Source organism: Talpa occidentalis, unplaced genomic scaffold, assembly GCF_014898055.3.
Source record: "Talpa occidentalis isolate TD23 unplaced genomic scaffold, MPIMG_talOcc4v2.1 talOcc4.3, whole genome shotgun sequence".
NCBI lineage: Eukaryota > Metazoa > Chordata > Mammalia > Eulipotyphla > Talpidae > Talpa > Talpa occidentalis.
Window position 1 is genome coordinate 21,741,124 of NW_023603184.1, and position 26,638 is coordinate 21,767,761.

At 36.6% G+C, this 26,638-nt stretch overlaps 1 protein-coding gene across 5 annotated transcripts in view; it reads right to left on the bottom strand.

The window, feature by feature from the left end:
* GAS2 (growth arrest specific 2) overlaps positions 1-26,638 on the bottom strand; it is a 279,708-nt gene that overhangs the window by 159,676 nt on the left and 93,394 nt on the right. For all 5 annotated transcript variants that reach the window (XM_054699337.1, XM_054699338.1, XM_054699335.1 and 2 more), the window contains 2 exons: positions 5,940-6,091; positions 5,283-5,362 (listed from right to left, as the gene is read on the bottom strand). The gene's annotated coding sequence lies outside the window, so the exon portion shown is untranslated. The remainder of the gene's footprint in view (positions 1-5,282; positions 5,363-5,939; positions 6,092-26,638) is intronic.

The window sequence follows — 26,638 nt, forward strand, 5'->3', positions numbered from 1 at the left end:
AATTACAATGAAAGGATTGTATCCATTCTCTTATTACTCTCATACACTATCAAAATTATTAAAATTAATAAACTCAAAATCTATAGCAGAACCAAACACCTTGATCTACAAGTACTATTCTATTAATAGAAAGATTAAAATGGAAAACTGAATGTTGACTTTGACCCGAATGGACGCTAATTCTATTTGATTGATAATAACAACTGCCTGAATACTGAGTTAAGAATTCTGAGACTACATTAGAGCTAAGTATTTGCAGAGTAACCCCCTCTGATGACCCTCAGATGAGGAAGCAGGAACATATCATGGGCTGCATTCAACCTTTCATTAAGGGTATTTCTGATGATTGAATCGGTAACAGTTTCTGTTTAGTTTTCTACTGCTTCTCATCATATTAATGATAACTCTGTATTATATGGATGGATGGAAGCCATGGCTCCACTACGGACTGTTACTGAGCAAGGACAGGGGTTCAGAAACAATATTGGTGGAAGTGATTATTTTACTTTTAACCTGGCATATGGTTCTTTTACTGAGGAAAAGAAATCCCTCCTGCTGATTTAGTTATTTTTCATGTTTATAAGGTGTAAGTATGGCTCATATGGTAGATCCATATGAAGCAGTCGATTGCAAATAACTTATAAAACATGATTTATTTATTTTAGTTCCACATTTTCCTTTATATATAAAATGCATTTTATATATTTTGCCAAAGTTATCACATTTTATCATTTAAAAATGCAAAGACTGTGGCCGTGCTTTCTTTGTTTTTTAGTTTAACTTTTAGCTGAAAAGGCACTTTTATTATGGGAATACCATATGTACCCACAAAGTCAGTCTACATTCTGGCTTGTGCTGGCCGTGACCGACTGTCATCCCTGTTGACAAACTTTTAATCTGTTGTACTCTGCAATCCCCATCTGAGGACCTCAGACTGCAACCATGCAGGGGATTTCAGAGGCTGACCTTTTCATAGAGAGGTCACCTATGCCCCATCTCTTACAATTAGGTATTCCTAATATTTTGATTTATTTTAATTTCAAAAAAATTAAATCCATGCATATAGCAAAAAAGTGAAGTTCCTCTTCACATTGCTCCAATCACTTACACCCAGTCTCTTCATTTCTCAGAGATAATCATTTTTAACAATTGGATGTGCATCCTTTCAGATGGGAGAGTTTTTATAAAGACAAGTCATATATTGCATGTTTTTCAATCACTGTTTTTTTTTTTTTCACTTAAGTACATATCTTGGAGATACTACAATCTAGAGTTGCAAGTTATGCTTTCCCTTAGTAAGGACATGTAGAGTTCCAGTTTTGTACTATTAAAATATTACAATATGCATAGAAAAGAAAGCACAGCCACAGGCATCATTTTTTCACTTTTAACATTGTTGAGCACTTCAACAACATAGTTCTGGATCCCAAGGCACAACTTTTAAATTTTAAAATTATCTCCAAATTTCCTCCTCAAAAGGCTGTTTTTATTTACAAATGCACAATATCATCTGAACCAGAAATTCTACTGCTAAGAACTTATCCTGCAAATATAGTTGCATTTATGTAATATAAGTTAGTGTTACTGTGGCATTGTGATCAATACTCATCAATTATATAACATCCACACAATGGAAATCTATATTGTACACTCATTTAAAAAAGAGTGAGAAACTCTTTCTTTTGATGTAAACCATTCAAAATTTATCTTTATCCCATCTGGAATTTATTTTTCACCTTTCATGTGTACATGAAGATTCAGCAGTGTCTATTTCCCCCACTAATTGACAGTGTGAACTTTTTATATACTAAAATTCTGATGCAAATGTTTCTAAAGTTCAATCTGTTTGACCTATTTCTTCACTAAAACCAGTTTTGATTTATCTTTCTAATGTGATTTGATATTTAGTAAGGTAAGCTTTCTTGCATTATTCTTAAAGAGTTTCTTAGTTATCCTGTCACCTCTTCTAAGCCAGGAGAGCTTTAGAATTACCATACCAAGTTTCATCTAAAAAAATCAATGACTTTGGGCCTCCCCTGGGGCGCAGGTGGTTGAGCACAGTGCTGTGAAGCTGTTCACAGCCTCTGCAGCACCGGTTCGATACCAGCCAGCCAGCGAGGGTCCCACATGGCACGGAAGACCTTTTCTGTCTCACCCGCTGCTCCCCTCAGCAGTGTATTTCGTTCAGTCTGCCTGTTCTGTTCCCCTCTCTGTCTCTGGTGAATCCTCTCCCACGCATCTGGCCTGTACCCTGGCTCTTGTATAAATAAATCTTTAAAAAAAAATGACTTTTTCATTGGACTATACTAAATCTATAATCTACTGTCATGCTAATTTCTGTATTTGCTAGTGTTTACTAATACTTCCTCATTGTGCTTATTTTCATTGGGTTTGCAAATTGAAGAATCAATTTTTTAAAATATAACAAAACAAAAGGCTCATGTTGAAAATCTACCCTGTCTTACAGGAAATGTCCCAAATTAAGAAGCTGTAGACACTGAAAGAAATCATAGAGATAAATAACTACTTTCATTAACAGCACTGTCCTGGGAAGGTGTAAACAATAAAGCTTCCCTTGTAATCTGATATGTTGTCATCCGGCATCTATCATTTTTGTGTTCCTTCCCTTCTTTCTCTATGGTTTGCCTTTTAAAACCTCTAAGACCAAAACTCTTTATTAGAAGATTGTTTTCAGTCATCAGAGCCTGCTTTGCCAGCACTTGTGAAGAGTTAGAAATGTGTGGAGATTTAAATTTATGCCTCCCCTACCTTTCTTGGGTAGTCTGAACCAATGAATACAATTCCAATTCACACTCCTCAAATCAGGAAAACTCTGAGGCAAACTGACATACCAAGGATTCTCTGACGGTCCAGTCCAGTCTCCCTCTAGACACCTGGCCTGAGCACCAACTCACCCTTTGCTTGACTTTATCTTTCCTTAGGCTTAGCATATACTCCTCAGGGTCCCTTTCCCTCCCATTCCAGAACACCACCTTACAAAACTACTTCCTGTGAATCCCTGTCTCAAGCTATTTCTTGTGGACTATCTGGCCTTTCAAACGGCATTTTGAATATTGTTTTTGTATTTTGGGTATGGTTTCCATTCCCTCCATTAAATAGATAGGTTCTTTATATGTTCTTTAGCCCATTTATTCTTCTTTAGCTCACTTAAAAACTCTTATTTTTTCAGTAACTAGCCCCATATTACTGTCTGGTGTCTGTCTCTGTTTTTCATTAGTCTTGCTTCCTTACTCAGAACTATCTCACAAACTTGGGCCTCCTGAATTCGCTACCAATTTCTTCAGGGGTTTGAAAGAGTCAAACCTGGCAAGATTAGGATTAAGGTTTAACCTCAATTGCTCAATAGTTTTTTTTTTTTTTTTGAACATATAATATCTGGGGGGAAAGTCATGAGAATAATAACTACCATTTATTGTTTGCCATCTGCTAGCTATTCTGCTAAATATTTTCATGTATTACATATCTATATACTATATATAAATAATATATTATTTCAAATAATACTATTATCAAACTTTTATATATAAAGAAATTAAGGCATGGAGAGATTAAGAATTTTGCTGCATTTACTCAACTGATATATATAGAAGTAGAATTTGAGCTTATGTCTTTCTGGCTCCAATTCATGGCTTTAACCACATGTGCATTTCACAGAAATAAGATACTTAGGAGTGAGTTGGATTCTTGCTTCTGGAAGTATAGCCAGAGTAACAGCCATATTTAAATAGCTGGGCAGTTTATTAGAAGTGCAGACTCCTAGACTCCACCCTAGAGCTCCTGAATCAGAATCTGAATTTTAACAAAATTATAGGCAATCATATTCACAGTGTGAGAAACTCTTGGCTAGAGCTCTCAATGTCATCAACTTAGATGGATATCAAACTGACAAATAGTTAAATCATTCCACACACTTTCTGTGAAATTTTACTGTGGCCAAGCTTTGTATTGGGCAGAAGTAGAAAAACTGATCCTTGCCTTTAAGTTGTTAGAGGTGAGTTGGGATCTGTATGAGTCAACCAGTATGACATACCCATATTTTTGGCAGATTGTTAGTGAGTCTACAGTGAGTGGAGAATTCTACCATCTAGAAAGTTTAAACCTGATTTTCATTAGTCTTGCTTTCTTACTTAGATCTATCTCAAAATTCTGGACCTCCTGATTTGCTATCAGTTCTGTAGGGCATTGAGGGAGTCATAATGGCAATGTTAGGCTTACAGTTTACTTTCACTTAGCATCTATCAATATCTATCCATTTACCTCTCTATTCCACATCCATCCTTCCTTCCACCCATCCATCCATCCTTCCATCTTCCATCTGTTTATTAAGTAACATCTTTAACAGTTAATGAATGCTATATCTGACCCTGGATCTTAAATTTATACCTGTTTTAAAATTTTTAGCATTTTTTTACTATTGATATGATATAGTTGGCTAATCAGGAATGTACTATTGCTAAGGAGTGGGAGGTCTTGTTTTTTGCTTGATGTATCAACTTAAACTGGAAACTTGGTATCTATTTATAGATAGAATGGCAGGTGAAATTATAAGAACTCCATGGCACATTATTTTCTTTTTCTAGAAGTAATAGAATCCTAGTTATTTTTGTACTTGCTTTCACTACCTTGTGGTTTAAACAGAATATCTGATGGTTATAAAACTATCTTTGCTCAAGTAGGTCAAGGACTCAATGCAAATATGATCTTGTTAAGTGTGAATATTTGTCTTGGACACTGCAAGAATATTTCTTTCCACTTTATAGTATAAGACTTGAGTTGCCAGATCTCTGTAAAACTACTGGATTACCAGAAGAATAATGAATAAAAAAATTACTCACCACTCCTTAGCCTAGCACTCACAGTAAAATTTTTGATTATATGTCCACCAAGTACTCAAGAATACCTGACTATTTCCTTGTCTGTGGTCCAAGAAGTCCCACAGAATGCTCCAGATTCAATCAGCAGAAGAGGTACGGCTTTTTCAGTAACTTGTCAAGTGCCCAGTATCATTTAATGTAGTATTTTGCTAATGCTCAGTTGAGAAAATCAGCTCAGCTTAGATTTGAGATCTCAACAGAGCCTCCACATTTTGTCTGAGTCCAACTGAAAACTTACCCTGAGTTTTTCTCTGAGTTAGAAGAAATGACATTTCATAGAAGGAAGGAAATAAATAAGGAGTAAAGTGAGATGGTTGAATCTGCTCTGAATAAATAAGACTCTGTTCACTTATCCTGACAGTATCACATGCACATGGGTGTACTTACCTCTGCCAGTAGCCAAAATAGTTGTAAAGAAGGTTCAGTCAGTGTCTATAATGTCCATTTTCAAATAATGATGTATTTCCCTTTGGGAAGAATAAGGTTTACTTGATTTAAGAGTAGAACTGAGGATTCCCTCTTTGTACTGTAACAACCTTTTTCAAGTAGAATTTTTTGACCTCTCAGTAAGTCTGGAGTACTTTTATGTGATCCATCTCACTAAAATTAGGGGCCAAGTTGAGTATGTTGAGCAGGAACTTCACCACGAGGTTTATGAAGCATTTAAAAAAATAAAGATTTTGATAAAAATAAAAACTTCTACCCTTAAAGTCATAAACATCTATCAGCTTTAGAATATACTCTTGACTCTCATCTTTTTAAAAGTTCAGGAACAATGATTTTAATTTGAAGCAACCACCCTCAAAGGAACTTTCATTTTAGCAGATTGAAAACTTAGTCATATTTGGACTCAGAGCAGAAATATATTTGATAGTTTTTTAGGTGCTTATAAAATTACTAGAAGGACAAGAGAAGGAAGCTCTAACCTCAGTCCCCTAAGAAATCTTCCCAGAATAAACTGCAAGATTAACATGCTAAGAGAGTTGTTATATCTTCCTCTGTAAGGAAGCTGAGGAGTCAGAAAATTATTAAACCAGCCACTACCTGGTGTAGCACATAACATCATCCAATCCGGAAGCTTCTACCATTATACGTCGTTGTCTCCAGGAGATCATTGCTTAGAGGTGACATGGAGGTTAGGAAGAACCTGCAGGAAAGCTTGACTTCAGATTCATGCTCCTCAGGTTAATCTGCACCTGTAGAATGGATACCCCAGGAAATAAGTCTTTCCTCAGAGTTTACCTGCTTAGCAGAACCAATATTACATCCAAGAACCTAGCTTTAAGGAAATCTGGGAAATTCCATTTTCACCTTTCCATACAGTGTAAGGAAAAGCTTTGTAAAATAAGGCTGGAGAAGTCTGGTGGGTCAATCCAGACCCTAGGACAAGATGCACTCTCATCTTACTTTAACCCTGGCATAAGACCAAGAATGTTTTAATCACTGAAAAATGACACTGAGGTACTATTGACATATGACATTTATGAGCTCAGCTGTATAATGAAATGATTCGATATTTATACATTTTGCAAAATGATCACAATATCCATCCTTATACTTAATTACAAAAAAATTTAAAAGTCCAATTATTAGGATAAAGCTCAGAGACCTGGAATATAAAAGCATGGGAACTTAAAGTACCAAAATTAAAGCTACAGAAAATATCAGTTACAAAATTACAGAAACTAGGAATAGGAAATATGTTTCAATATCTCAGTCTACTGCTTCCTTAGTCATAGAAAAGCATATAAATGATTAATGAAAATATCTTCTATTCATTAGACTTAACATGATGAGTTCTGGGCATTTGGGAACTTCTTTTAAATTTTCATGATTTAATGATTTCTCTAATAACTATTCAAGCAGAACTTTCAACCATGTTAATGACTGGCATAGCTGGATATACCAGGGTAATATTTTAAGATGCAAATCTGAGCTATAATTCTATTTACTCGCGTAAGAAGACACAGTATTAGGCTTTTTGGCAAACACCCCTACTGCACAATTGTGAAATATATAGCATAACTATGAATACTTAAACTGAATCCATTAATAAAATTATGCTGTTCTCACTTTTTTCTATCTAGCTTTGATTTTACATTTGATTAAAAATTCTTTGTGCCATATGCAGACTATTTAATGAAGTAAAACAATGGATTTACAATCCATCTGGTTCCCCTTGGGTAAAATAGCATCAACATTTCAATCTGAAAAATTGAAGTAATCGTCTAGTTATACAAGTCAATCTGTCATTCCACAACCTTTTACAGAAAATGTGCTATATTTTCTGCAACTTTATATTTACTATAAGCTTGGTTTAGCACTAAAGCAAAATATCATAATCTTGGAAGGATAAATTTAAACATTATCAACTTATAATAAAGTAATAACATTCTAAGGCACATACATTAGGAAGATTATAGGGGCCCTTGATGCTGTAACCTGATTCTCTCGATAAGGTGCTGTGTTGGGGTTGGGGCTGGGGTGGGAGGTACACCTAACTATTAAGAGGAGCAGTTAGGAAGGAGGACTAATTCATGTGTTGGAGGTTTTAAGATTCAGAAAGTTATACATGATTATATGGGGAAAAAAATTTTTAAAGGCCAACCCAAACAGAGGTGGATTAAAAACCAAAAGAGGATCAAAAGGAAGTAAGCATAATTGTGCAGCCAGATCTTGGGCTACTTGGCTCTTTCTTGACATTCAGATCTCAACACAGCTTTCAATACAGTTGACTCTTCCAAAAATTAGTTACCAATAATTGACCAGTTGCTTAACACTAAATTCTTTTTCATATGTTCATGTATCTCATCACTGTCAGAAATTATTTTATTCATTTATTGCTTCAGTTGTATATTATCTGACTACTTCCAACAGAATATAACCTCTACAGGCACAATGCATTGGTCTTGCATTGGTCTTGTTTCTCTCTAGGGCTTAAAATGAGGTGTGGCACATAATAGTCACTCAATAAATATTCCTTGAATGAATGAGTAAATGAATCCTTAGCCAGGTGCTCTCACTTTCTCTGTCAAAATTTTATACATACACATGAATTATAATATGTAGTTTCAAGGATTATCCACAGTTAGGTTCAATGGAAAATTCCATAAGGTTGTACCCATACCAACTTATATCCCTCGGCTATATTGAATCTATTAAAACCAGTCTATAAAATTCTCAAAACTTATAACTTGACACTTCTACTTAGAGCTAGTATTGCAAGTAAAATGTACCTCATGATTAGATGCTCTGTGAAGGTTTGTGCCACAGCTGTTCTTTATTGGATATTGCTAAGAAATCAAGTCTTTGTATCAAATCACCTTAGGTCCATTTTACAGAACATATATTTATACAGAAAATAATAGCAACATTATAGACCTTGGCATAAGCCTTTGGAAAATTCTCTGTCAGGCTTATATTTTCTTCATAGCAGTGATGATTTTTTTTGGGTGATGTTTCTGGCCAAGGCAATGAATAGTCTACCTTACCCAGAATGGATTCTGTATTGTTGAGCTTGAGTTCCAGGAATCTGGCTTTCTCTGCCTAACAGAGTTTATCCTTATTTTTACTCATCCTTTTATTAAATTTCCAATAGAATAGCTGCACTTCTCATTGGTAGGTTTTCTCTTATGAAGTACCTTAGATGTATTAAAAGTACCTTAGATGAAGAAGGAAATCATTTGTAGACTTCCATGAAAGTAATATTTTTATCACACCTCAGAAAAGAGGGCAATTGACAGGTTGAATGCTAATTTCTCAGAAAAATAGTAGAAGAATCTGATCCTCAAAATGTTTTTTCTTTGTCTTCTAAACTATTAATTTTTATAATACTAAATTATTTTCAAAACCTGAATTAAATTGCGCAGTAGAAAATTATTCCTTGATATTTATTCACACATTCATATTATTAAAGCATTTCATATAATCCAAAACATGTTTAAAATCCATCTAGAAAACAGACCATCATTCCCTTCTTATTATCAGACTTATGAGAATTATAAAATATCTGAGTTACTCTATCTAAAAGGTACCTAGTGCCTCTGAAGACTCAGAAAAGGAACATAAGAGAGGTGTTTACTATGTCTTGAGATGTCAGATTATTCAGCTATATTTTTTAAGAGGTTAGTTTCTGTACAGGATGAACCTGATTTCAAATCCCAGTCCAGAGAATAAAATTTTGAAAACATTATTTAACTCTGCATTTCTTCATTTGTAAAATTAGATAAACCAACATTTATTTCATAAGGTAGCTGTAAAGATTAAATGAGAGACTATTCATGCAGTAACTGCAACATTAATAATCTTATATTTGCTGTTATTGATGTTGGTTTTATAATTCCCTGTTCCCAGAAAAAGTTTCTCTTAAATTAGTCTCTTGTAAAATTCCAATAGCCAAAATCTTTATGATGCGTTACAAGATCTTCAGGCGAAGGGCTTAATATTTGAAACTTGAGCTAATCTTAGCAATTTAAGGTTTATTGATTGGTACAAAATAGTGATCTATGAACTCTCTTTACAAATTTGTTTTATTTTATACCTACCTTGGGTCACTTGTATTACCTACATACTAGTCCCCTATAGGCATTTGAATTTTGAACCCATGTACACTATGCTATTTAGGGACATAATAAACACCCTTCTGTTCAAATTTTCTACCTTAGAATATAAATTTTCTTTTATTTCTTCATTTAATAAACATGCAATGAGCTTGTTGTATGTTTGATAGAGAATATTAGTTTCTACCTTCAAGTAGCTGACAATCTGCAATGCAGATGAAAGCCCAGTATAGGTCTGCCAGGCTGATCTAGCCCAGATTGCCCAGCAGACTCACAGAATATTAAACTATACAGTCACTGGTTTTTTTTTAAATACCACTAAGTTTGGGGGGTGGGTGGTTGTTGCACAGTAACTTTAAATGATGTAGATATGGGTATTAGATATAAAGTATGCCATATAAAAGCTAAAAGATATGGCATTGACTTTTTCTTTAATTATGTGAGTGAAGGAGACTGAAAGTGCAGTGAGGTAATACAGCAAAGACTGGAAACACAGTGCCAGTGGAAACTAGAAATGTGTGAGAAAGCTGTTAAGAATAGTCCCTTGTAATAGACAGAAAATGTGATATCCATGATGATTTGCAAGGCAGAAAATGTATCCAGTAAAGTTTAGTATTTGGCTAAAGCAGAATTTTAAAAGTATCAGTAGATTATTTTTGTTGCTAATGCTAAAGTACAAGAAGTTAAACTAAAGTAGTTGTTTAGTTTGTAATCAGAATTTAGAGGGATAGAAAGAGATCAGACCTTGCTGGCTGGGGAAAAAGCTTTTCTCATCTCTAACCTCAACTAAGTAAAGATCCTTAAAGTGAAATGAAGCCCAGCACCAAAAGATTAAATCAAGGGTGATTATAAATCCATTTGTTAACATCTCTGAAATATTTCAGGTAATGTTTGATAGAACTTAACCAGGAAAAAAAAAAGGCTTCTAAGAATAAGGGTATTGTACTGTGATCTCTTGACAGGGTCAAATATAAAGAAAGCATGCTACAAAAAGGAATATAAACGCAGTTTTTGAAGCACAGAGTTGACATATGATACATAGAGAGACCATAAAACTTTAAAGAGCGGAACACCAGCACCATCTTTAATTAAAAATAATTGAGATTAGTCTTTTTCCTGGTCCCTTATTTAGGTTTTCTAAATTCCTGCTATGAGTGAGACCATCTGGTATTTTTCTTTTTCTTTCTGGCTTATTTCGCTAAAAATCAAAATCAACAAGCAACAATAAACCAGAGACACACTATGATCTAGGTAAGACTACCTAGATCATCTTCTAGCTGACCTCTGGCTGATCACAGGCACCTGAGTGGACTATGCGGGGGCAGGGAGGGAGGGTAGGAGGATTAGAGTCAAAATAAGGGGGTGGGAATTGTATGGGGAATATAATCATGATGAAAACACATAGATTGTGCAAAAATGAAAAAGGATGTAAAAATACATAAAATCAAATCAAATAAAATAATAAAAAATTAAAAATTAGATTAAATGCCAAAAAAAATTGAGATTGCTTAAATTAGAAAAAAATAGGCCTTTGTGCCCTCAAATTTTAAGTGGCATATAAAAGTAACACAGTTGCATGCAGGACCTATTTTTTTTTTTTTTTTTTTTTGTGGAAAATCAAGAACTAAAAGGGAAAAGTGAAGAGGTCAGAGTTCAGAACCACTAAGTGTGGAGATGAAAAGACTAGAGAAACATTTTGAGGAAGCAGGAAAGAATTGAAGAGTCATTCTCAATGGGAACAAAATGAGTCACTCACGAATATTTCCTGATCTGGGGGTAGGGGCACCTTCTTGCCAATGCTCTATGGGATTTCAGAATTACAGTGCATCTGTGGTGCCATGTGTCTTTCACTGGAAGAAGAATATTTGTTTCCCTTCTTCATCACTATGTGTTAGGTTGGTGGGGCTCATATAAATTATCTTTAGTTTATAGAGCTCTGACTCAAGGCATCACATCTGTGGAGCCACACCAAACACTATAAAGACCATAAGAGCCTGAGTTTGAGCTTAGTGCTGTCATGAGGTGAGATCTGGTTTCTGGTATGGGGTTGTAATATTTTATATGTGGAATACAGAATACTTGTGGCCAGTTGTAATAATGTTATAGCTTGGGAAAATGACCACAAATTATCCCCCTTTTTGAATGCATGCCCACCTGCCAAACAATTTTGAGTTCCTCCCTGCTCTGACTCTGGGCTCCACCATGTCACTGGTCTCAGTCATCAGGAAGCCAGTTACTGTAATGCAAGGGGAATGAGATATAGGCAATCTGACCACCATCACCTGAGTAAGTCTGCACAGTGATGAGAAAACATGCAGAGAAGAGTAGGAATTTCACCAACTGTCCTGGCCAACACTGCCCATGATCTAAGTAGTCTTAGGTAAGACTACCTAGGTCATCTTCTAGCTGACCTCTGGCTGATCACAGGCACCTGAGTGGACTACCCAGCAGACCCCAGCCCAAACTGCTTAACCACAGACTCATTCAATAAATAGTTTTCCCAAGGAAAAAATAAATATAAACTAAAACAAGCCCTAGAATTATGACTGTAGATCTGAAGCTATCAGAGGAGGGGTAGGTGGGAAGCAAGAGGGAGGGGGCTAATGGTACATGGAAGGTTACTGAAGTTTATTTAGGTGGTGGTGTAGCGTGGTGACATACATCTCAAGACATGTGAACGATGCCCCAAAATCATCAGTGACGTAAACTAATGTTGCCTTGATAAAAACTTATTTGTCTGTCTCCTCCTGGCTTATTTCACTTAGCATAATTCTCTCCAGTTATATCCATGTTGTTACAAATGACAAGGGTTTAACTATTTTATAGCTGAGTAGTATTCCATTGTCTATATATACCGTATCTTCTTAATTCATTTGTCTGTCCTAGAATGATGACTAAAACTGAAGCTACCAGTGGGTGAATGGGGAGGACAGAGAGTAAATGTGGAAGGGAGCACAATGGGCTATGGTGGAGGACTTAGGGTGCCTTGGTGGTGGGTATGGTGTATACCCACGCATACAAGTGAAGAGGTGTTATCCTAGATCATATACAATACTGTAAAACAATGCCATCTCGATACAAAATTATAAAATAAAAAAAAATAAAAACACATACACAAAAAAACATGTCATAAACAGTCTTCAAGTCAATAATTTTTGGGTGCTTTAAGATTAACATTACACCTAACTGTATTACTAAGTGTGATGGTAGTATAAAGATAATTCAGACATGTGAGAAACCGAGACATTTATTTTTTTTAGTATGTCTTCTTAGAATGCCACTGGAGGCTGTACTTCAGAGGAATGAGGAAATAAACCAAGAATGAGAGAGTGATAGTAACCACAGAATAAGGAATCCAGCATGGGAGAATAGCTAAGGGAAGGTTCACCTCTGAATGGCCCAATCCGCTTTGGAACAGGAAGTCAGACATTGAGGAAGAAAAAAGTGAAACTAAGATGCTGCCCAATATGTTTGTGTCATGGGAAAAGTCATTACTATGTATTTGACAAAACAGTTACTATTTTAAGGCATAGTAAATATACTGGTGTTAGCAAAAATGCATTATTCCAAAAGCAATAGTATATAACTTTAATATGTGAGGTTCAGTTAGGAAGAGCTAAAACTTCAAAGTGTCTGCCCTAAGATATAAAGGAGAGGCAGGTATGAGGCTGGATTTTGCTATTTGAAATATATATTTTTAGCAGAATTTTAAAAAATCAAGTGACTCTATTGTTTGTTAAAATAAATGTTCAAAAGATTGAATCAGAGGAGAAACACTCTGAGGTGAAAAAGTTGAAGAATGAAACTTTTTTGTAAGAGAACAGAAAAAGCAAGTGGTTGGATGAGAGGATGTCTCTGGGACATTGCTTTCTAGGGATGCTGTAACAGAGTACCACAGACTGAGTAGCACAGCTCTGTAGGCTAAAAGTCCATGATCAAGGTGTTGGCAGCACTGTTCCTTCTGAAGGCTGTGAGGAAGCACTGGGTTCAGGCCTCTTCCCTAGCTTCTGGTGGTGTGTGGCAAGTCTGACATCCCTTGGCAAGTAGAAGCATTATTTTAATGTCTGCCTTCATGCTTACGTGATATTCTCCCTGTGTATGTGTGTCCAAATTTCTCCTTTTAATAAGAACAGCAATAATATTGGGTCAAGGGCCCACACTACTCCAGCATGACCTCATTTTAACGAATTGAATCGAAAAAAGTTCTGAGTTATTGGAGGTTAGGAATAAAATATATGAATTTTTGTGGGATAAAATTCAACTCATAACTCCAGGGATTTTTTTTCTTTTAATGTAGGATTGGTGCATGTATGCTTATGTAATGTAGAAGAGAATGAGGGTGTGATGTAGTAAGTGGAAGATAACTGATGGGAATACAATGAGTTGTTGCAGATTATAGACCATTTTAATCTCTTGTTTATGTGTGAGCAGTGAGAGGGGAGGAGATACTGAACATGGATGGGGAGGCTGCTTTGTAGCCAAAGGAAGATTCCCTCCCTATCTGCCCTGTAGAGGGAACAACATGGCAGATGTAGTTATAAACGGAGCAGAGGAGCTTGTGGTGGAAAGAACAGATCTTCATATCTGATAGCATCTGTTTTCTTAATGAAATATGAGGTGAGGTTATCAGCTGAAAGTGAAATTGAAAAGGGGGAGATTTGAACAGAGAAAAGGTATTTGGTAGCCATTTTTAGAGAATATGAAAGAAAATTACAGGGAACATGCTTTTAATTTAAAATAACGAAACAACGTAATATTCATCAACATGGATTTGGTTAACTATAATTTGATACAGTCTTAGAATAAAACAGAATAGAAAATATATAATCTTAACAAAGAATGAGGTCAATCTGTTTGTGCTGACATGGAAGATCTCCATTTAGATTTATTAGGGGCGAAAAGCATGATGTAACACTGTATAAAATATAATTCTTTCCAACTAAAGTCAGCATGGCTATGTTGGAATATGCACTCTTTTCTAAGTAAAGATGTACTGGAAACTTTTAACAGATTACTTTCCAGGAGAGGTCTGAGTGTTGTGGGTACGAGAATTGAGAATAAATAAATAAATAAATAAATAAATAAATAAATAAATAAAATCAAGGACCAGAAGGAAGAAGTAGGAAGAGAGGAACATATTAATCAGACAAGTGTCTTAAATATTTCTATTTGTGAACATCTTTTATTATCTTAGAAAACCAAAACAAAACAGGACAAAAACCATAATCATTTTACGCACATAATCGGTGTTGATATTTGTAAATAAGAATATTCTATATACTTAAGAAATAATAATAAATGCTCTTAAAATGTATATATTCAATAAATAGATAGTGCAATGTATACATATATGCATACATATATACTCCAAGCATATATTATAGTGTATATGCTGAGTGTGCATATGTATACATACATATATACATATGACACATAGGATTATTCATATAGCTAGAATTTATAAGCATTGTGCATGTACTATTTTTATTTTAGAACATGTCAACAGTGGTTCTGTGGCTTTTGTGAGTGGTAGGATTATGGTACTTTGTTTTGTTTTACTTTTTCTAAGATAACGAAAGACGTTTACACATAGAAAATTTAAGATACGACCTGAGTAAAGTGGTTCTTCTTTCCTGATCCTGATTTCACATAGAAGGGCTAATCAATAATTATGGAAGGAAAAGTAAGAAAACATTTGTTTCCTATTACCTCAACTCTCACTGGTTTAGCAAAGGTTTGCCTATGAAATTGGAGATAAGTAATGCTAATTATATAATCATGTGCTCACTTATGATAGGCATAACCAATTGTTAATTTACCATGGATCTGAGCTCATTGGTTTTGTTATGGTTTTACACAAGAGAGGATTGGTGAGTGTCACGAATAGCATTCCTCACAGTACTCTCACAGTTTAGCATTGGAGGCTTTGCGCTCTGCTGAGTGAACTCGCAGGGATTTCTCTGATGGAACTTGGCTCAAAGATGGTGACTGACTCTTAAGAAAATATCCAGTATTTACACAAAAAATACAAAAACATGAGTTCAAAGAGACAGATACACTCCTATGTTCACTGCAGCACTATTTACGATAGTCACACTATGGAAGCAACCTAAGTGCCCAAGGACAGATGCGTGATAAAGAAGATGTGGTGGGGCCCTCCCTGGTGGTGCAAGGGGTTAAGCATCAGCACTGTGAAGCTATTGGCAGCCATTTTAGCACAAGTTTGATCCCCTGCCAAGGAGGTGACCCACATGGTGCAGCAGACCTCTCCTGTCTTGCCCGCTGCTCCCCTCAGCAGTGTATTTCAGTTGATCTGCTTGTTCTGCTCCCCACTCTGTCTCTGGTGAATCCTCTCACCACGCCACACCTCTGGTCTGTACCCTAGTTCTTGTATGTATTAATAAATAAATCTTAAAAAAAAGATGCGGTATATGTACATAGTGGAATATTACTGGGTAAAAAAGATGAATCTTGCCCTTTGCAAGAACATGGATGGAACTGAAGGGGATCATGCTAAGTAAATAGGTCAGCAGGAGAAAGACAAATACTGGGTGGTTTCACTCATATGGGGACTATAAAAAGCAAAATAAAGAAATAGGAAAAAAGGAAAACCCAAAACAAATCCTTGACATCTGCCTTCAGAACTGAGGTTACCATAGGGGGATGGCGGAGGTGTGGGGCAAAGGGTGGGAGGAGTACTAATGGATTATTGAGGCTCTGTTAGTGGCCATGGTGTGACAACATACATGTGTAGAGATGTGAATACGTACTCCTAAGATATATACAGTGTTGTATATCAATACACCTTGATAAACACAAAAAAGTAAAAGAAAGAAAACAACTAATGCCTACACCTAATTCTCCCTCATTTCACACAGGAGCTTTGGATGGAAATGATTTGAAATATTTGTTAATTTTTAAACTGTAATAAATCAACTCCAGAGGCCATCTGGAGCAAAACTTCAGAGGACAATGTCACAAAGGTGAAAGCATATATCTTTGTAAGACATTTGACAGGAACAGATTTTTCAATAGGGAAGAAACAGCAAAGAAACTTAAATTATATTGAAATAACAATCTAGTGTCAGTTTCTTTCAAAAGAATAGTATGATCAATGATAGATTTCTTTGGTTTTAAGTATACTTCAATATGGGCTACAACTAAACTCTATACTGTTTCTTAAATTGTATCACAAATACATTTAAAAATCTTATGGTGGGGCCTCCCCGGTGGCGCAGCAGTTGAGCGCTGGGATGCGAAGCTGCCCGCAGCCTCTGCAGCGCCGGTTCAATTCCCGGCTGCTCCCGGGCCACCAGAGGAGGGTCCCACATGGTGCGCAGACCTCTCCTGCCGCCCGCTGCTCCCCTCAGCAGTGTACTTCGGTCCTTCTGCCTGCTCTGCTCCCTGCTCTGGCTCTGGAGAATTCTCTCACCCTCCCGCGCTTCTGACTGTACCCAGTGCATGTATAAACGAAACAAACGAACAAACAAACAAATAAATAAATAAAACATGCCTCTATAAAAAAAGAAAAAAAAATAAAAATCTTATGGTGTATCCCTCCACGATGAGAAGGAAAAAAGAAGAACATGGGATTTTGTGAAAAAATGAGCCAGATAAATTGTTAAAGTGACATTAAGAGCCCACTGTTTTCAGCTGCAGTTGATGTCTTAGGACTTGGTAAAGATTTGACTTTCACTTTGTGCCAGGAAATGTGCTGAAGCTATTTTTTTTAATGCCAGGAAATGCGTTGAAGCTACCTTTTTATGACCTAAGCTCAAAAGTCACTTTCCACATCTGTTGTATTCCACACGTCACACATACTAGCCCTGATTCTATGTAGAATCTCTTGCCTGCCCTCAGGGAGCTTATATGAGAGAAAGCATTGCTGTAATTAAGGTTAGACCATGATAAATAATGTACTTATGGGACCCACAAGGAGAAACGTTTTGGCAAAAAGGATTGTGCAAACCCTAGAAAATAACTATGATGAGGGTTGTCACAAAAAAGACAAGGAAGGAATATTTGTTTTTATGCTCTCATTTGATGTTATTTTAAGGTATTGATAAATAAGCAATCCTTATTCAGCACTGAGAAGTTTACACAGAAAGTTGGTATGGAGAGAACTATCCTCCAGGCTTGTAGCATTGACAGGCCATGTATGTCTGAAACCTCCTTGGAATGGAAAGTGTTGTACCTTAATGGCACCGTGTATTTTTAAGCTAATGTTGAAATAATTCTTTTAATGCACAGAATAACTGGTAGGGTGTATGTAATCCAGTTTGGCTGCACATTCTTTGACAATTGCCTTTTCATTTCACAGCATGAATATATGCTTTTAAAAAAAAAAATAACATTTGTTTTTCTGCAAACAAAAGCAGTGACATATTTGCTCATTACTCATTTTCTGAAGATTTACTACATTGCCTCCACCAGATACAGCAATGTAAACACAACCATCAAGAGAGCCTAGAGCAGAAAGGAGTAATAATAACAACCGAATGAATAGCTGGTTCCTTGAAGTGAAAAGAGTCAACATGGGAGGTGGAGTATTAAGGTGAATGAGCTGGGCTATGCACAAGTGTGGGTGAGATAAGCTATGCATCCTGTGAAGGGGAGGGGAGAAGAAGAAAAGGCAAAGACTTAAGTTTTAGGAAATTTTGCTGATAAGGGAATGAGCCTGAATATTTTTCCTTCCCATTATTGGTATCCACATCAGTCAACTGCAAAATTATTCTGGATAGCTAGTTTATAAAATATGCTTAAACTTGCTTCAGTTGTCTCACTGCACTTACATAAATTTTCATCTAACTTTTGTTGCTAATCACATGGCACATTCAACAAATAGTCATTGAATACCTACCATGCTTGGGTGCCATGGAAATACAATGGTAAACAAGAAATGGTGCCTCCTTCATGGAATTACAGTGTTATTGAATTTACAATAACACTGTATGAGCATGTATTTCAAGTATCAAATAATATTTTTTTAAGATTTATTTATGTATGCATACAAGCATTGGGATACAGGCCAGAGATACAGAGGGTAAGAGGATTCACCATAGACAGAGTGGGGAACAGAACAGGCAGACCGACTGAAATACACTGCTGAGGGGAACAGTGGGCGAGACAGGAGAGGTCTGCCTCGCCATGTGGGTTGCTCCCTGGCCTGCAGGGGATCAAACTTGAACTCCTGCTGCAGAGGCTGCAGATTGCCTGGTAGTGTGGTACTTAACCCCTTGCACCACCAGGGAGGCCCCTCAAATAATATTTCTGACACGAGAGACTTAAAACAAAAAACATGTACTTTTATGCTAGGTATTTCCAGAAACTGCAATGAATGTAACCATTTTACCTGATTAATATGTAAATCTAAACAGACATTACTATGTTTTTTGCTAAAGTGATATTTTCTCTATTTCTGTCCTTATAGTTTCCACATGACATTTTCAAGTGATAGTAAAATAATATTTTCCAAACTATTTTTTATCTGCTTCTCTCCTCCTGACAAATGTACACTTAATGTGGGGTTTAAATGAAAACCTTAAGCCTACTAGATAGCATGAAGTTATCTCCAATGTGCCTGTATTCACACAAAGGTAACGGAAAGTAAGGCATGGAAAGCTATTGCAATAAAATGATTTTGGTGATGAGAAGAAAATGAAACAGCTGGGACAAGATGAAGCCATGGACTCCAGGGAAAATCAAATTCATGTCCACACTAATGCTCTTATGAGCTGACTCGTGGAAAAACAAATACAATTTATTAGATAAATTTGCTATAGTGAATGTTTTTTAATAGAATCACTGGTGTACCACTGCTAAATATAATAACAATAGGCAGAATAATAAAGATTTTTAATCATGTTGATGACTGATTTTTCCCATTTAATGAAAAACCTGTTAAAAAAAGAAGCAATTACTTACTTTTCATTTAGATTGATGAAAAAGTAAAACCTCACATATAAAGAATTATGAGTTCACTCTCTTTCTTTCTTATTTTGGTGTAGGCTTTCAACACATAATAATTTATAATGCATTTCCTTCTAATTAGACTGAACTCAAATTTCAACTAAAGCAGGCTAGGGTCCTCTTGTTTTATTTAAATAATGACTGACAAAAACCCAGCTCTTCATTCACTCTAGAATGGGTAGCTGGTCTGAGAAGGTTACCTTCGAGAGGGGCAATGAATGTATTTATTTGAATGGAAAGTTCATATTTGGTGACCTTGCTATATACTTTTTTTTTTAATGTGTGCATGCAATTTTTATTTTTTTACAGGGAGGTGAGACCTTATGCTGTGGGGTTTTCTCTGGAGGCCTATTCTCCTGGCTGGATATGTAGACAGGTTTAGACATTAAATGGCTTTAAGCTTGTCAAAGAAAGGTTATTAAAAATGTCCCTGCCTTTCAGTCTCTGTGCTCAGTAGGAGCCCAACACAGTCCTATGGGGCTGTCTTTCTATTTAGTCATGTCATTTGGCTCTTTGCCTATAGCAAAAAATGAGACACCATCTGTTATTTCTCACTAATGGTTGTTGGTTCTGAGCTTGCCTGGCTCACTGTGCTTATCCATTTCCTACCAGTGCCTAGACACAGCTTCCCACCTTGATTCTGTTGAGAGCTGTGCTTCATTATCAAATGGGCTAAGAGATAGGGAGGTGCTCACGTATTCTATACTATTCAATTCTAAGGTGTTATTATTTTAACACTGTGAAATCAATATATTTTTTGTGTTAAAATGAGGCAAGTGCGATATGGAAGCTGCCTTCTTGCTGATGATAACAATAGCTTCTATTAACTGATGGCTGAGATGAGTTATCCTTTTAATTTTCACAAACCCTATGAATGAGACACTCATGTTATAGATGAGAAACAAGCTCAATACTTTTATGCAACTTGCTCAGAGCCACAGCAATGCAGGGAGAATTAGGATTCACCCAATTCAAACCTTCCTTCAGAGCTGTGCTCTCAACCTCTGAACTACTGCTTTTCCAGGTAACATGCTGACTCTTTGGGGTTAGAATCTAAAACTTGAAACCCAAAAAACACTATATGCTGGCTCTGGCTCTGGTGAATTCTCTCACCCTCCCATGCTTCTGACTGTACCCAGTGCTTGTAAAAGTAAATAAATAAACCTTAGGGGAAAAAAAAAAAAAACACTATATGCTGGAAGCAAATTTTTTCCCCTTGGGTAATTGGCAGGGTCTGCATTTAATGTAGTGGAGAAACATCTTCTGTTTAGCTTCAGGAGCTATGGTGGATTTCCAGGTTTCCAGTAAGACTTGTTAAAAGTTCTCTGCAGTTTGAAAATGAGAATATAGAACCCTATGAAGACTCGGATGTCAGTCTCTTGTCAGCAGCACTCACTTAAAAAACATTGGTTAAAACACAACTTATCATCAGGGTCATGATCTCTCTCCCATTCTAAAATCTCAACATGAGACAGTACTTTGGTGACAACCATTTGTTGTACAGCAACAGGTAACTATTTTACCAGACTGAAAACCTGGTACATTTTTTAAGTAGGCTTCTTTTTTCCAGCATAGAAAATTTGTTTGCATGATTCAAAAAGCTTTTTTGTGTATTTGTTCCAAAAAGGGAATGCCAAATCATAAAATCTCTAAAAGAACAAAAATCAGTTTAATTTTGTTTGTAAATCAAATTCAGATTGGTTCCTGAAAACTTCAATAAGCTTAATAAGGTTAATGTGAAAATGAAAACTTAACCATCTCATTTGAGTGTCACACTGGGCAATTTTTCTTGGACATTCAGTGACGAATTAGACAAAGTTTAAAATGTTACAAAATCTAAGTCATTACTGCCTTCTAGATTTGCAGTATATTACCAGAGGTTGAGCAAAAGGGTGGCGCCATTCTTCAATAAGTTTGGGAAACCTTACATTGAACTTACATGGATCTCTTTAGTAAAAAAAAAAAGAAAAAAGAAAAAAAATCTTTGCTCTTTAATATATTGATGCACACTAGAAATCTCTAGATGCATAAGATTCAAAGTATTTTCTAAACCAACTTACCTGTGGTAATTTAGTTTTAAGTTTCCACATGGCTAGTTTTCCAATGAACATCTCAAACTTATGTGTTATCACCTCCTCATCTAGGGCCTGTGTTAATTCTTGTTGCCACAGCTGCCCAAAGCAAAGTTCATAAGTTTCATTTTATGTCTTTTCTTTCATCTCCCATATCAGTTGATTGCCAATTCCTATACATTTTTTCCTCCTAACGAATTCTTGGAAATAATGATTTGCCATTCCTACTGTTCATGCCCCAGTTCACGTCATTATCTCTATACAAATGTTGTAGCTTCCCAACTGATCTCTCTACTTTTCATCTCCACATTAGGGCCATAACAATCTTTCTAAAATACAAACTGAGTTGTGTAAATCAGGTCTTTACATGATTTCACAGGTTCTCCACAGAGAACCCTCTTCACAAAGTCTTCTGTGATCTCCTCGAGGTTTATACTTCTCACTCTTCCTATTGTGCCTCTGTGATGTTCCAAGAACAGGATGCCTTTTCCCCCACATATGCATGCTTTTCCTCTTTAATCTACATGAAGTGTCTGCTTGCCAGTTTATCATGCTCACTAGTAAAATTACTAGTCTTTCTCCAAGGCTGTAATTAAATTCATCTCTTTTGCAAAAGCTTCCTGTTTTTTCCAGAAACAATTATATTATTAACCTTTTATTATCTTCTTAATCCTCATTTTGTGATGCACTTTTTAAGGGAAGAGGCCCATGGATGATGTGAAAGTCAGCTCTAAAGATGACCCTTTTAAATTCCTGTCTCCTGGTATTCATGCCCCTACATAGTAGTCTTTCTCATTTATCAAGGTTGGTCTGTGTGGCCAAAAGAATACTGTATAAGTGAGCTCTGTCACCTGTGATGCTAGGTCATATACAGTATCTTGGCTTTTTCCTCTGTATTGTCCATGGATCACTTGCTCTAAGGAAAGCTGTCTGCCTGGTTGTGGTCATTCCTATGTAGAAGTCTATGTGTCTGGGAACTGAGTATTTCTGGCACAGCCTATAAGGAACTCCCTGGGTTCTCTTTCCAATAGCCATGTAGCATAAACCATGTTGAAAACATGCCCTCCAATCCCATTCAAGCTTTCAGCAAGACAACAGTTCCAACAGACAGCTTGACCACAGCCTCATTTGAGACCTCATGCCAGAACCATTCAGCTAAGCCACGCTCAGATCCTGACCTTTGGTAAATGCATGAAGTAATAAATATTTAAAGGTGCTAGGCATTCAGACAAATACTTGTTATATTGCAACAGATAACTGATACAGACCAATAATGTTCTCAAGAGTCATTACCAAAAAGGATGAGTACCCCAGTGTGGCTTGCACATTGGTCAAGCTTCTATTAGCATATGTCACTAACTGCCATCATTTAGTTACTGCATTTTGCTGGAGTCTCTTTACTGTAAGTTACATGCAAACAGTAAAAATGCATTCATCCTTATATCTTCAGCACCGACTGCAGAACTGTCAATATAGTAGACAGTTAGGATTTGTTGACTGTATATGTGTCTTTTATCTGAAACTTGAAGTTAATGCAAAATCATAGAAAAGGTACCAGTCATGAGAAGACCTTCTTAACAGCCTTTGATGCTTTAGTACATTTATTAAAAATGACTAGAGAATTCCAAGATATCGCAGACTATTAAGGTTTCTTCCAGTAAAAGAGATATGGCGGGAAAAAACATGTAGATGAAAGGCATTGGCATTGAAAGGATCTACAGCATTTTCCTGGTCTCTCCTGTTCTTATCAATAGAATCTAAACCTATGTCATCTATGATGTGAGAACATGGGAAAATTATACCTGTGATCATTTCGAGGTGATTGAGTCATCAATGAATAAGAACATTGTAAACTAGTTATGTCCTCAGGCTAGTCCGTGTGTGTGTGTGTGTGTGTCTGTGTGTGTGTGTAGGAGCAATTAGAAAGGATTATGTCTCTGTAAAACCCAACATCTGGCTTGAAGAAATTTTTATGGGATTCTATAAAAGGTGCACAAGGCTTGTGTATGGAATTAACTAAAGCACATATGTATAACAAGGAGGTTCATTAGACTTGTCTATGACCACTGATTAAGATATTTCATGTTAATTCTAGTTTATGATAAAAGAAATTATATTTTCTAATAAAGAATATAACTTCTTTATTTGTTGATTTTACAAGAGAAAGAACTCTTTCACAGAAATAACTGAGTGGGAAGTCTAGCAAAAATGACTGTGTACACTATATCACTATATCATAAGCAATCGAAGAAAATTCAAGAAATTCCAGTTCAAAAATACAAAATCAAAAGGAATTAAAAGCAAGGCTATGTTTACCAAAACAGAATTCTTACTTTATGTTTACCTACTTTTTTATTCAATGTCTCAAAGTTGACAACTTTGTAGGAAAAGTTGACACTCTGACCATATTCTTATTTTCTCATCACAGTTCACCTGCAATCAGGTTATTGACACTAATCACACATAATCAGCAATAGTGAGTCAGTACTTTTCAAATAATCCCTTCCAGTTCTATCCATGTTGTTGTACCAGATATTCTCCCTGGCTGGAAGCAAAGACTAGATGGGAGGTAAAAGTGTACAAGGGTATGAATGAAGGTGGGAATATAAAGAATAACTAACTCTGACTTGTTAGTTATATGTTAGCCAAGTCATCACCCATGTTTGAACTGAAATCCTGTGACAACACAATTCTGCTAGGTTCTCATGCCCTTGAGAACCAGGCTACAATGAATGTAACCTGGAAGTGTCTTGGTTAAAACAGGACATATGGTTATCCTGGTGACAGCTAAATTCTCAGACTCATCAGTTTTTGTTTAACTATTTCCTGCTTTATTTTTCTCAGCTGTAAAAATAGTCCTAATCTGGCCTCCCTGGTGGCGCAAGGTGTTAAGATACAACCTATGAAGCTGTCCACAGCCACTGCAGCACAAGTTCGATCCCTGGCTGGCCAGGAGCTATCCACATGGCACAGCAGACCTCTCCTGCCTTACCCACTGCTCCCCTCAACAGTGCATTTCAGTCAATCTGCCTTTTCTGTTCCCCACTGTGTCTCTGCTGAATTCTTTCACCCACCACACCTCTGGCCTGTACCTCAGTTCTTGTATGCATAAATAAATCTTTAAAAAAATAGTCCTAATATTTACTTTGTGAATAGTGCCTAACACAGCACCTGAAAACGTAGATGCTCAAATTTTATCATTATTAGTAATACTCCCACTTATTCTCCCCAGTTCTGGTTCAGAAATTGAGAAAATGCTTCTGGAAAGGTAGTAGAAAGGACAACAGCACACAGAGTACGGTGTTGGCAGAGCCAGTGAAAATGGGCTAGGTTAGTGGACTAGGGCAAAGAGACTTTTTTAGCAGAGGTGTGTGGGGACTGAGCTAGGACTTTCCAATTTCTGTCAACTTATAGATGCAAGAAAATGTCATTCTCCTATTCATATGCCCAATACTAATCGTAGAGGATTAGAGTGTTGCAGTAATCCTTAGGAGGAGACATTTCTAACAACATCAGAGGTGTAAATAATTAATGTTACAGCTTCTTGATTTATGGGCCAACTATTTATGAAAACCTGTAGAGGAAAAGGAGAAAAGAAGAAAGTACAATAGGGTGAAAGATTTTGAAAACCAAGGCCCTATCCCAGAGGAATGTTCCAAGCCATAACTCAGTTCTCCCAAACTCACACGTTGTTTTCTTGGTTCATGTATTTAGAATTTTCATCGTCCTTCATATTCTCTGAATACTTTTCCTCAAACATAAGAATTTTGAAGCAAGTTTCCAGGAAAGTGAAAGAAAACAGAAAATGAACAGTGGCTGATTCTTTCTGATTTCCTTTGACTGTTTTCAGATAGATCACCAGTTTAAGAGCACAGTGACATGCTAAGGATGCAGAAATCAGATGAAATATGAGCCAACCAGCAACGAAAAGTAACTGTGAGAAATGAGGCTGTTAGCATCTTCCCTGGGGATGTCAGAGAATAGGCAAGCTTTCAGGATTTGCTTCCAACTCTTCCTCACTCATTATTCATAAGATGAAGCTGATACTAAGGTTTTGTGTGGATGGAGAATAGTGGTGATGAAGGAAACTAAATTCACCAGTTCAGTGCTCCTCAAGAGTAAAGCAGAGAGATTTCTGCTTTTGCCCTGGTGTGGTGGGAGAGGAAAGAGAACTTGGAAAACTGCCTCTGACTCTCTTCTCCCCCTAGTGGTAAGAAAAGGGATGACATGATATGATTTGTGACTGAAATTGAACTAGACAGCTAGACTCCAACCTCTGTTCTGTCCCTTATTAGCTATGTGACCTGGAGGATCTCGCTTCGCCACCTTTGACTTGCACCCAGGGATGTGGGGGGGGACTTGGAAGGAGACACATGGAGGAGAGACATATAGACACACTTGAAAGAGACGTGGGAGAGACACATGGAACACCTGTCCTTGGCAAGGACAGTGGCAGTTATTATCTTCATTTTGCATTTTCTTTTGCTCCTTTTGTCCCACCCCTTGCCTTACCTCTTACTTGCTGTTCCTACCCAGAAGGTGCTTTAGACTTATTGCAAAGTTTCTGACCTCAGTGGCCCTGCTTTGGCTGACACTGTATGGATTCACACAAAGACTCTACTTCCTGCGCTCTCTCAGTGCCTTTATTCCTCCACCAAAGATTTTTCTCATACTCTCTGGCAAGTGAGGTATCTGAAACCTTGTGTGTTGACATCACTGAACCAGAGCCCTTCCTCAGGTAAGATGTGGGAAGTGGGTGTTTAGGGGGTGGGTAGATAAAAAAGGTTATCAATTGCAGCAAAAGAGGATATTGGACTGGATTTTGTACTTTGGATTATGTGACAATGGGGAAATTCACTAACAGGGTGCATCATAATGAACCATTCATGCATAAAATCCAAATTTATGCTGAGAGCTTGTCTTTCCATCTGTAGCTCATGGATTTGGTTATAAGATGGTACTCCATTTGGAAGGATTTGTTCCAACCATCAGTTCAAAAAACTGAATCACAAAGGAAGAGCTTGCATGAAGAGTTCTTGTTTATCTTTGTTTTTAATGGCGATTCCTATACTCCAATAAAAATGAAAAAAAAGCACCCCACTACCCAACAATCTCTTATTTTTCAGATTCCCTTTGTGAATGC